The sequence below is a fragment of the Ctenopharyngodon idella genome, chromosome 15, assembly GCF_019924925.1.
Source record: "Ctenopharyngodon idella isolate HZGC_01 chromosome 15, HZGC01, whole genome shotgun sequence".
Classification (NCBI taxonomy): domain Eukaryota; kingdom Metazoa; phylum Chordata; class Actinopteri; order Cypriniformes; family Xenocyprididae; genus Ctenopharyngodon; species Ctenopharyngodon idella.
In genome coordinates, this window is record NC_067234.1 from 4,062,674 (window position 1) to 4,073,425 (window position 10,752).

Genomic DNA, 10,752 nt, shown 5'->3' on the forward strand with positions numbered 1-10,752 from the left:
ACATTTACCTGTTGAGACGTGCCTTCACAAGCAACTGTAAGAGCTTTTGTGATGTTTGAGTCGACGGAGGCGTGACATGCGAAAGGTGCATTTGCAAAATATGCTGTATGCAGGGGTGGCCACAGGGGTGGCCAGAGTTTATACATGGGTGGCCGTGGCCACCACTGGCCACCCCTTGGGGGCGCCCCTGCATACAGGATATTTTGCAAACGCACCTTTCGCATGTCGCGCCTCCGTCGACTCAAACATCACAAAAGCTCTTACAGTTCTCTAGCTGTTTCACTGCCCCCAAGAGTCTAAATAGAAGTATCTACAGACCTGAATTTCAAATGTTATTTATAATTACTGTGAAGAGGGTAGGGTAGGGGTGTGCGATATATTTAGTCTGCGATTTTATCATAATTGTTGTTTTAACGATACACAATCGATCTGACATCCCTGTATGTGATGTTGTCTTGTAGATTAAACTAGTGTCGGTGCGCATTTAGAGTGCACACTTTCACTGTGTGACTTTAATATAGTTAAATATCACATGAAGAGTGCCGTTTTTCTCCAGATATCAGCATGATAACAAATGTTATATTAATTTTATTCATGTTTACATTTTAGACACCATTGTCTGTTTTTGCACAATTTCACCAACGAATAGAGTTCAAAACAAATCCACAGCACTGTAATTGCGTCCCTGAGCAACAAATGGCGGTGTTTCTTTACTGAATGAATCAGCTTTTTGAACGAATCAGTTGAATCAATGAAAATTGGAAAAGATAGGCTACAGGTGACGACGAGGGAGCTTCAGTTGAACAACAGTGAACTGCGGTCAGATGAGATGTTGTCAGGCTATGTCAGTAAAATTCAGAAAAATGAACATGACTGTCCAATCAGTCGTTATACTGTGCTCGCGGCACAGTATTGCATGCGCAAATGCGGCGCACGCTGCATATTAGCCTACTTTATTATAGCTTAAATGAAGCGCAAAAGAAACTACGAGCATGCACCGTCGTTGTTCTGTTGTAAATTAAGTCATGAAATTACCAAACATGCGATTAAAACAGCCTCAAAACTGTGCGTGCATGTATTTGTTGACATGGTTTTAAAGCTATTTATCCACTTTGTTGGCCTTAAAACATCTTAAAATGCACATGTACACCAGGGAAATATATATTTTCTCGGGGGAACATGCCCCCGAACCCCCCTAGCAAACTACATTGTGTGACCTCGGTATTTATGAAACTCTGCGTAAGGCCCTGCTTCTATTCTATCTAACGAAATCTGAGGTAAACGTGTATTTCTCCAAATGTGCGCACTTTTGGAGTAAAAGTTTGTATGTGTATTCACTGTGATCAAAAATAAATGGGAGAAATGAATGTAGAAGTTTGTCTCTCGGTATTCTATTCAAAAGATCAATAACTACCGATTGTTTTTTCATGATTTTGCATTCCTATCAGAAAATAAGAAATAGTGTCATTGTAAATAGTGGTGCCAAGATCAAAGCTGTCTAATCTATAAATCTCAAGGTTTAATCAAAATGTTAATTGTAAAAATGTTTCTGCAACAGCTGCCAAAATTGCTCCACTGTGGTTTGTGAAAAAAAAAGACCAAAAAAAAAACTTTTTAAAACATCCCACCTCTGTTTTTTTCACAAATCACACCCTGTATATATACATAGGGCTTGACATTAACACCCGCCAACCCACCAAATGTGGGTGGATTTCAGCTGTGGCGGATAAGACAGCCACTCCCACTAGCCACTTTGGCGGGTTGAATATAATTTCAGCCTACAGCCAAATGAAAAGTAGCCAAGCTCGTCGTATCACAAAATTACATTTCAATCACAATTCTTTATTGATTAACTTACTGTTAGTGAAGGCGGGATAGGCGGAATCGCTCTGAATGACACACAACAGAAGCTCTCTCTCTCTCTCTCTCTCTCTCTCGATAAGTTCCCCTTGCGCCTGAATAGTCAAATACACGCACACACAGATGTCAAGATGTCCGTCGTGTGGAGTATCTCGCGTGAATACAGTCGGTTATGGCTTAAGTGGATGTAAACAGGTGGGTAAAAACTGGATATGTGTCAGTATATTACGTCCATGCATTCAGCAGCATGCTGCCTAACAAAATTAACTTATAAAATTTCTCATATTATGGTCATACTATCCACCCCTTGCCCACCTGTACATACCAGCTGATGTACAATGTAGTCTTGATATGGGTGGGCAATCCGCATTTGAATGTTGGAAAGGGTTTTAAATCAAGTAAAATGACTCAAAATCAAGTAATTTAAGCATGCCAAAGTCAACTTTAATCATATAAAATGTAATTTCCCAACAGCAAAATTGTGGCCAGTGAAAATGCTGAGTGGCTAACTTTGGAAAAACCACTAGCCACAGTTGTCTGGCCACCCCTATTAAAATTTTCTGGGGGCGCCACTGGCTGTATGATGCAAAAACTTGAGGCAATGAGATCCAGGCAGTCCAGCAATGATTATGTCAGAGATCACATTTGAATAAGGAATAACAAACGTATTAATTAAAAATTATAGAGACAAACAAATTAATTAAGTAATTAACCCTTTGATCCCACATATGGGATTTTTATTTCTGTGCCCCTGGGCGTACGGTCCCACGTATGGAATTTAGAACGTTCAGCGACGTTACATAACTGCCAGATTCAAACTGTGCTTTCGCGCTTTGGCTGCGAGACGGACGCGCGCCAGCTCTTGTCATATATCACAGCTATGCAGTGTTTTCAGCCACATAATGTTTCTTTTAAGGTTTCAGACATTTAAATACGCATAAGCACCAGTAAAACAATACATTCAGAGTTTATAAAATACACACTGATGTCAGACATCAGTGGAAGCAGCAATAACAATCTATTCAAATATAATTTGCCGACATATTCATATCAGACACACATAATGGGCCTAAGTAACTATAAAGTTTACTCTATTATTCTTCCAGTTCACCAGACACTTACTTGCATATATTTCGGGAGAAACCGATGAATTCACTTTCTGTAAATCCGACTGACAGGACTCTGTGAACTGCCAGCCTGGTCTCATTGTTAATACGTAGGTATTAATACGTAACTTTCAAAGACACAAAACGTACATTTTTGTACGTTTAGAAAGGTGCTAAAACGTACAATATTGACGTAATTATGGCACTAAAACGTAAAAATACTTACGTTTTTACAGCGAAAAAACGTAAAATATTTACGAATCTTATCATGTCTTAAAGATATATGTATAATTTCCCTTTTATCGTTTTGTAGATAAATGTAAGATCCCTAAACCCCATCCCGAACCTAAACCTACCCATTTTATACAGAATGTTAAAAGAATAAAACATAATGGGCAGAAATGTGTAGGAAAATTACAATTTTAGTAAAAATATAACATTAAAACGATATTTTGAGCCACTAATCCTACACCTACCCCTAAACCTACCCATAACCATTTCTTTAAACTACCTACTGTTATAAATAAAAGAATGACAGACAAACAAGCGTAATCAGAATAATTTATTTTTTTGCGAAAATGTCAAAAGTGGTACCAAAAGTAGTTCAAATGATGATGAGTTCCACTCACAGTCCTCTCTGGCGGTAATAGTTTCTTATAGGGTACAGAGCAGAATGTAAGTTATTAATCCATGAAAATATGATAAATTCAGTTTCTCTCCGTGAAGGCGCGCACTCATTTCAAATGTCAATCCACTAAAACACGGCATGTCGCAATCTGTGACGAAGCAGGTGAGAACCAATGAGCGTTCGATATCAGTGCCGTAAACCATGTCGTAACGCTTCTCGATGGTGGCGCTACTTTCAAATTTGAATCATAACGAGCGCGAGCTTTGACTGTGACTGTCGCTGTTGCTGAGAATGAAGATGAAGATCGATGGATAAAGGGCTGAATTCGGATCTGTTCCTTACAAACATATGGATTCTAAAGATTTGGAGTACCGCGAACAAATAAAATGGATGTGATTTGTGAATTTATGTTGTTTTGGTGTATCTTATGGTTGTATTGTCAGTCGCTGCATAGGAGAAAACGCCTTCTGTGTCTCACAGCAAACAAACTAAATATTACAAAATGGTTAAACAATTACAGAAAATTTATTCATAAGGTTTTAAATTGTAGTCTTGTTTAACATTATGCAATCCTCCGAAACGAGCAGCACAAGTCACGAACAGAAATGTTATTTCATATTAAGTAGATGAGTAAACTGCTTTCAATAAATTCGACTAAAAACAACATTAAATCATTAAAGCCACGATTTTAATATTAATACATGGGAATTCATATACATTCACACTTTACGTTACATGATTTACGTTTTTATTGCTGTTAATACGTAAGTATTTTTACGTTTTAGTCCTCTAAATACGTCAATGTTGTACGTTTTTGTGTGTATGAAAACGTAAGTAAATGTACGTGTGGTAGAACCACAATTTACGTAAAAATACACACGTTTTCTCATGAGATCACGTTGGAACTGCAGCGCAAACTAAGATGGCGGCGCCCATCTCGCATTATAGATCAAGATAAAGATCAAGGTTTTAAAACGACAAAACACACTCACTTACACATATTTGAGAATCGGAATATCATGTAGCTGATGACATGGTAAGCAAGTTTGCGAATATTTTAAATAAAAAAGGAAAAACAAAATAATAGCGATCCATTTGTAATGTGTTATTGTGGCTGCGTTCGTGACACGCATGACGCGTCGCCATGGAAACAGTAAGGGCAAACGTTCTAAAATAACTGTCGCCTTAAAAAACTCACTCTGGGGGGTCAGTTAGAATATTTTAAACTCACGCTTGAAAGGGTTAATAGTTAATAATAAAATCTAGAGTATTGTATCTAACAGATGAAGATGAAGATCAGAATATAGAGAAAGAAGGAACAAAATTAAGACATGAAGAATGAAATGAGAGGTAGAAGAGCAGAAGCAGAAGATGCAGAAGAGATGCGAGAAGCAAAAAAGCAAAGGAAAAGCAAAGAAAAAGCTAAACTATCAAAGACCCAGTCCGTTTTATACCATAAGCATAGGAAAACTTATATCCCACTCAAACTTATGTTTTGGAGAATTTAAAGAATTTATGACATTTTGTGGTTTCCTGCTATCAAAACAGTCATTGGGTAATTTTACGGTCCCGTGACTGTTGACATTACCAGATAGAGTAAAAAATAGCACCCAAAGAGTGGGTTTAACACCTTTGTCGGAACTACAGAACACATTTCAAATATCGTTAGTGGTATCATAACAAAGTGGAAGCAAATGGGAACAACAGCAACTCAGCCACAAAGTGGTAAGCCACGTAAAATCACAGAGCGGAGTCAGCGCATGCTGAGGCGCACAGTGTGCAGAAGTCGCCAACTTTCTGTAGAGTCAATAGCTACAGACCTCCAAACTTCATGTGGCCTTCAGATTAGCTCAAGAACAGTGCATAGAGAGCTTCATGGAATGGGTTTCCATGGCCGAGCAGCTGCATCCAAGCCTTACATCACCAAGTGCAATGCAAAGCGTTGGATGCAGTGGTGTAAAGCACGCCGCCACTGGACTCTAGAGCAGTGGAGACGTGTTCTCTGGAGTGACGAATCATGCTTCTCTGTCTGGCAATCCGATGGACGAGTCTGGGTTTAGCAGCTTCCAGGTGAACGGTACTTGCCTGACTGCATTGTGCCAAGTGTAAAGTTTGGTGGAAGGGGGATTATGGTGTGGGGTTGTTTTTCAGGGGTTGGGCTTGGCTCCTTAGTTCCAGTGAAAGGAACTCTTAATGCTCCAGGACAATTTCATGCTCCCAACTTTGTGGGAACAGTTTGGGGATGGTCCCTTCCTGTTCCAACATGACTGCACACCAGTGCACAAAGCAAGGTCCATAAAGACATGGAGGGAGGGAGACAGGGAGTTTGGTGTGGAGGAACTTGACTGGCCTGTACAGAGTCCTGACCTCAACCCGATAGAACACCTTTGGAATGAATTAGAGCGGAGACTGCGAGCCAGGCCTTCTTGTCCAACATCACATCAACATCAATGATGACGATCCATAACAAAAGATCGAAGGTGCAAAAGCTGCAGTAGATCAGCTTATCTTCCCCCAGGCATCCTCCCCCAGGAGAAAAATTTTATGTTTTTAACATGTAAACAAAGCATTCTGGTGCGCTCTGACAATAAAATAATGGAAAAATACAACATTTGCTTAAAATAAATACTCTCAAGTGCTGCTCTCTAAGTTCATTTTTCTAGCTGACTAACAAGTTTGTCAATTGTTTATTAATGTTTGTTTCTTTTTTGTGTGTGTGTTGTGTGAAATGAGTGTCGCTTCGATTGATTTTTTTTGTTTGTTTGTTTGTTTAAATAATTGGTCTAGTGTGTGTGTCTGTTTCACCTTGTGAGCATAGGACCCAAGAACAGAAACTCTGATGCTTTTTGGGTAACAGCCATTAGGTGGCGCTTCGGTAGTGCGGCAGCCATTTTGGAAACGTTCTATTGGGTTTCACTTCTTGTCAGTATAAGTTCTTTGCTTGTGTCTTATTTTTCCTTCAGAATTGGGGGCAGCCAACTGCAGAGGATCGGCGTCTCGCTGTGTTGTGGTTGGTGGGTTCTTCGCCTGAATGCCGTGCTCACAGTGAGGTGTGGCGTGCTGTGGTGTGATTGTGCTTGTATGATTACTGTGTCCTTCCTGTTTAGGAGTGCCAGTCCCCAATTCTGAAGTGGTAATGTCCATGTGTGTTATTAATGTAATTTTTATCTTGTTTCTTTGATTTGTTTGTGTTTTCATGTGTTAAAGTTTGATATTTTTATTGGTTTCAATTTAAGTTTTCTTTTACTCAACCCATGTCTGATACCTGACTCAGCTGTAAACAAACCTGTGAGCTTTGCTCTAACGTGAAGGGCATTTCCCCAAAAATAGACCCTGGGGTGGTGTAGTCGATAACTCGGTAGCAGCCCACCATATTTTGTGGTCCGTTTATCCATGCTAATGTGTGTCTGAAGGTTAAGAATTTACTAAACATTTCAGCACCCTTTCAGCTATAATTGCCATATTTGGCATATAGTCGGCAGGATTTACTCGGTGGTTGTTCAGATTCAGACTTTGGGGAGAGTTGTCTTTTTCTTGAGTTGCTTTTTTTTTTGTATGTTTTTATTTTTTATTTTTGCAGAACGTTGGTGACTGTGCGGTGGGGTTTTGACTGGGTGAGTACCCTTTGCAGCATGCTATGGACAACAAACTACAAAAGATGAGGGATTTAGTGGCAGGACAACGAGAGACTGCGGCAGGAGCGGGCGCCGGTTGAGCATCTCAATCCTGGCGCAGCTTCTGCTAGAGCGGTGCTGCCTTTTACTCCTCGGTCAGTTGATACGGGTGCCGGCGTGGTTGAAAGATTAGTGTTCGTTCCAAGAGACCGATGCTGTCCAAATTTTAATGGCAGGTCTGGAATCTGTATTGATGAATGGCTCGAAGAAGCCTGAGCGTGCATGCATATTTGTAATATGACGCCCGCTGGGCAGGCCTTTTCCTGTATGATCATTTCGAAGGAGACGCCCGAGACGAGATTACATATTGGTCAAGTCCTCATAAAAGTGATTCAGACAAAATTATTTCAGCATTGCGTGAAGTATATGTTTGTGCAGCGTTGTATATCACACTACAGCATTTTTTTTTTTCATGGCGGCAACATGAGGGAGAAACGTCCTTAGAGCTCTCCCTGACTTTGCTGAGTCTTTTTGAGAAGGTGAAAAGCCAGTCGCCACACGTTATTTCTAATGGCGATATTGTTTTGAGAGATCAATTTGTTTAATGTGTGTCCGATGATGCACTTCGTTGAGAGCTGAAACAATTGATTAGATGCCAGCCCACTGTAACGTTGTTAGAGGTCTGGGGGGAAGCAATCCGTTGGGAAAGAGAGGGAATGTCAGGTGGTGCCAGGGGTCAAAGTAAGTCTGTTAATTTGGTAAGTAAAATCCAGTTTGAGCTCCAGGGAGGTCCTGGTTTGGGTTCAAGAGTGAGATTGCATGAGAGTGTGACGGGGCCCTCCGCCACGTCATTTTGTTGCTCCCTTGTCCGGTGAACAGAGGCCCTGTCTGGCCCTAATTCTTCGGAAAACTAGTTCCTACCGGGCTACAGAGCCACAGTTCGGTAGGGAGCGCACATGGCCCTCGTGTGTTTAATGGTGACGAGTCGGCATCCCGTTTAGTCTCCTCATGTCCACATATTGTTAATATCGGGGGTGTCCCGGTCTCCTGTTTGATAGATACTGGTTGCATGGTGTCAAACATTACAGAAACCTGTTTTCATCTGGGGTTTGAGCCATGGGGCCAGGATCGTCTGGTCAATGATCCCCAGGTGGTGGCACTGACACTCCTGGCATTCCGGGAATGAATGTGCTCAGTTGCTGCTACCGGGAGCTTTTTGGTTGTCATGTATCCTCTTTATTCAAACTACCGTTTGTGGCTCAGGATTCAAAAATTACCCGGGCATTCCAAGATTGTCACTCGTGCTTCAGATTGTGGCAGTAATGTGCAGGTAAGAGGGCATAGTGTGTATTGCATTCCAGGCGGCACTTTGAAATTTGCGACTGCAACGTGTTTGTCCTCGCTTGCGGGCAAAACCATGCTATTTGAGCCCTTTGAGAACGGTTTGCCTGCAGGACTGTTTGCCTCGCCCTCTTTAATGCAGGTAAATGGTGGTACTGTTTTGGTCCATGTTGTTAATGTCGGCACCGTCGATGTAGTGCTTTATCCCACTACGGTCATAGGAAAGTTCAGGGAAGTATATTTGGTTGGTCTACCCATTGGACTGACTGAAGTCTCATCAGTGACCACTCAGGTAGCCTCCTGCGGCGTTTCCACCGCATCAGAGCAGATCAAGTCAGTCAATTTAGGAGGGTTATCAGTTGAGAAACAGGAGCAGGTTAGGGCTCTCCTTCATGAGTACCAGAGTGTGTTCTCAATGCATGAAGGGGAACTGGGTTGTACTAAACTTCTCTCCCACGAGATCCCCGACAGATATATGTTTTGTCTTTATCAGTAGTTTCTCAGAATGAGAATGTCCAAATTAATTTTTTTTTTTAATTTACAAATGTAAAAAAATTTCTTTCAAATGATACCAACCTTTTGACTCTCCTTGCTAGAGATTTAAAGTTATGAGTCATTGTTTTTGTGCATGTCACTCAGAAAACAAAAAAAATAAATAAAAAAATGCCTACCTTTGTTCCAAATGCTGTAACTTTTCCAAATGATTTCTTCATGTGATCACCACCAAGTTTGATCCAGATACAGCTCACATATAGAGGAACATCACCAAAAAAGAATGATCCTGCTACCTTATTTCCTTCATGAGATATTCTATTTTAAATTAGAAAGATATGTAAATTTTCCCTTTTTTCCCTTTTTTTTGCTGTTTATTTGCAGTTTCTCAGCATGAGAATGTCCAAATTATTATTATTGGTTTTTGTTTTTTTTGTTTTTTTTAATGTAAAAAGTTTCATTTCAAACGATACCAACCTTTTGACTCTCCTTTGCTATAGTTTTGGAGTTACAAGTCTTTACTTTTTTGTGTGTCACCTAGAAGAAAAAAAAAACTCTCAAAATACCCTCAGGGCTTAAGGGGTTAAGAGCCGAAGGCCTCAAAGTAAAGCTGAGCAGCTCAGTGGCCTTGTCCTAGGACGACTGCCCCACTACACAAAATAGTGGCCGAACTAGGTTAATTCGCACAGAGTCATCTGGCCACGCCCAAGCTGGGTGCTACAGAGCAAAGGTGGGCTGCCGAATTGGCTGCATTTGACTTTGACATCCAGTACCGGGAGGGTGGAACTAACAAAAATGCTGATGCACTGTCACGGCTACATTCTGCAGGGCAACAGATCAACGTTAGTGACTCATTAGGGGTGGTTGTGCCAGAGCTGTTGAGGCAAGCCATGATTATAGAACCAGTGCATGCGACCACGTTGAGCGCAATGCAGGCTTTGCCGAGCTGCTCGGTACCTGACATTATTGCTTTACAGGAAGCAGACCGAGTTAAAGGGGAAGTCTTGAAGTTTTGGTGGCAAGGGCAATTGCAGGGCCACAGGAGCAGTGACTCTTGCTTAAGCTGGTGACTACACTCCATAGACAATGGGACCGGTTAGTGGAGCAAGAGGGCCTGTTGTATCGCAGGGCTTTCCATCCTGACGGAGGGGAAGTGGTGCTTCAGGTAGTAGTGCTGGTAACCTTGCAGCCAGAGGTATTAACCCTCTGGGGTCTGAGGCTAATTAATGTTTGTATTTTTGATAGAATTATGTTTAGGGGACAATTTTCAGTCACTCCTTCAAGTGATCTGTATTAGTGAACTAATGTAGGGAATAGTGAATGAGGGTATAGGGGGCGATTTCGGATTCAGCCTAAGTATGTTCTCATTTGTTTCCTTGGTTACTGATTATGTTCCTCACCTGTGACTAGTTTATCATTAGCCTATGCACTTATACATCTGAGTTTGCTCTGTTCTCTGTCAATTATTATCCATGTTGTGTTTATAGTTTCTGTTGCCTACTGCCTGAATGATCTTGTTTATTGCATTCAAACTGCTGCATAAGGATCCTCATCTCTACTCTTCCCTGCTAAAACATAACAAGGCCAAAAAAGAGATCTACTGCTTGTTCTATAATGTTTAAGTTCAGTTGTGTGTGCAAAGGATAAGAGGATTAAGCTCTGGGAGATGTGTGGAGAAAAAAAATACAACAATCAACAAAGCACCACAACA